Raw genomic sequence first — 2,028 nt, 5'->3', positions numbered from 1 at the left:
AGATGTGTTTCTCCATTGTATGTGAAGGACCTTTTTTTGGGTTTACTAGCAATTATGTATTTTCCAATTCATCCACTGTACAAATCATGTCATCAGTTTATAAAGAGAGAAAAAAAACATCCTGTTTAGGTTAATTAATCTTGTGTAATTAATGTGTACCTAGATTTAAGGATTGTACAATACATTTTATATGAATTCATTTGTTATTTTCCTTGAACCTGGGGAAACAATCCATCAAATAATGGCAAGAAAAAGTCCTAATATTAAATCAAATTTAATTTACATGAAATCCTTTTCCATCAAAATGCATTTATTGTATCCTAGTATCCAATATCAGAGTAATATATTTAATGATATTTTATATGATTAGATTTAATTTTTTTTTTTTTTTTTTTTTTTTATCATCGTTCCTGCATGGAAACAAATTTGGAATGGAAATGTAGATGAAATCATCAGACTTCTCTGCTTGCACTGATTGAGGTAAGTTACGTATCTATATCCAGGCATCATGGAGAATCGTGAAAAATCATGTTAATTGAGATTGAAACTTCTAAAACTGGAATATCATGGAATTTTGTTTTCAGTTCTGAAAAGATGAAAAATTAGTGTTTGTGTATTAAAAATTCTGAGACTGATCAAGAGCACCGAAGGTTTCGGAGAAGTATCGGTTTGGCTTTGTGATCCGCAACTTGCCATGGCTACGTGTACATTTGCATATTGAAAGGCTAGAGCAAGCGTTCATTATTCGCCAATAGTATTCTTTATTTACAACTGTGTTGGGGTCATCGCCAATTGACTAATGGTTTGCGAATGTTTGCAATCTCACCGCCAGCTTGTGACATTACTACGCAAAGACGTCGCTCTTGTTGGGACACCCTCAAACCAACTGATTTATTACTTTTTTTCGCTAATAACTGTTCTCATCCCTGTCACAGTACTAATACTAGAACTGACCTTTTCATAACGACACTCGTGCACGTGAAGCGATAACATTTTCCACATGGAGTCCAAGGCCACATGAGCGAAAACACCTTCAATGCGGCGTCATGCTTGGCAATAAAGCACACTCACAAGTCATTACTGAAATATCTTTATCTCACAACATTAATTTTGAATTAGTCATTGCATATGCCAAATGCCCATGGAAAACAAAGGAGGAAAGAAAAAAGACAAAACCTTTAGAGTTAGGGAAAACCCTGTGTATCAGTGTTGCAGCATTTTTTATCACGTGACTGATTGGGAGTGAGACGTCAAGAATAGATTCCTAGACTTCTTGGCGGTGATTAAACATTTGGGCTTTAATCAGTCCTTCAACTGAATTCATTATCAAATTCGGAAAATATATTACCCTTTTGATTGTCGGAGCAAGAGGCAATGAGAACGGGTTCTGATATATATATATGTGTGTGTGTGTGTCTCTCTCTCACACACACACACACACACACATTATTTCTTTCTTCTCTTCTGTCTCGGCCCTTTCTCTCTCTCTCCCTCCCTCCTTCCCTTCCTCCCTCCCTCCTTCCGTCTCTCCCTCCCTCCTTTCCTCCTTCCATCTCTCCCTCTCTCCCTCCTTTCCTCTCTGCCTCCTTCCCTCGCTCCCTCCGTTCCTCCTTCCCTCTCTCCCTTCCTCCTTCCCTCTCTCCCTCCTTTCCTCCTTCCCTCTCTCCCTCCCTCCCTCCTTCCCTCTCCACCCACCTCTCTTTCTATGAGTATCTATCTTCGTCCCCGTCCCGGCTCGGGCGGCGGGGCAAGGGAACGCGAACACACACGCCCGGGCCCCGAGTTCCCTGTGGCGGCGCCGTCAGTTCGGAGGCAGGCGCGCAGGCGCGTCCCGCTCCCGTCCCCTGCCTGACCTGACCCAACCTCGACCTGCGGTTCGAGTGGCGCTCGAACTGACCGACTTCGGGGATGATATTTCATTTTGATTTACTTTCTCATTGAAACATCTCTTCTTTTTCATTCATTGTTTGTAGACGTATGTATAAACTTTCGTAACAGCCACGACGGACATCAAATAGGGGGCCCCTG

This window comes from Penaeus vannamei, unplaced genomic scaffold (assembly GCF_042767895.1).
Source record: "Penaeus vannamei isolate JL-2024 unplaced genomic scaffold, ASM4276789v1 unanchor948, whole genome shotgun sequence".
NCBI lineage: Eukaryota > Metazoa > Arthropoda > Malacostraca > Decapoda > Penaeidae > Penaeus > Penaeus vannamei.
Note: the sequence above shows the minus strand (reverse complement) of the source record.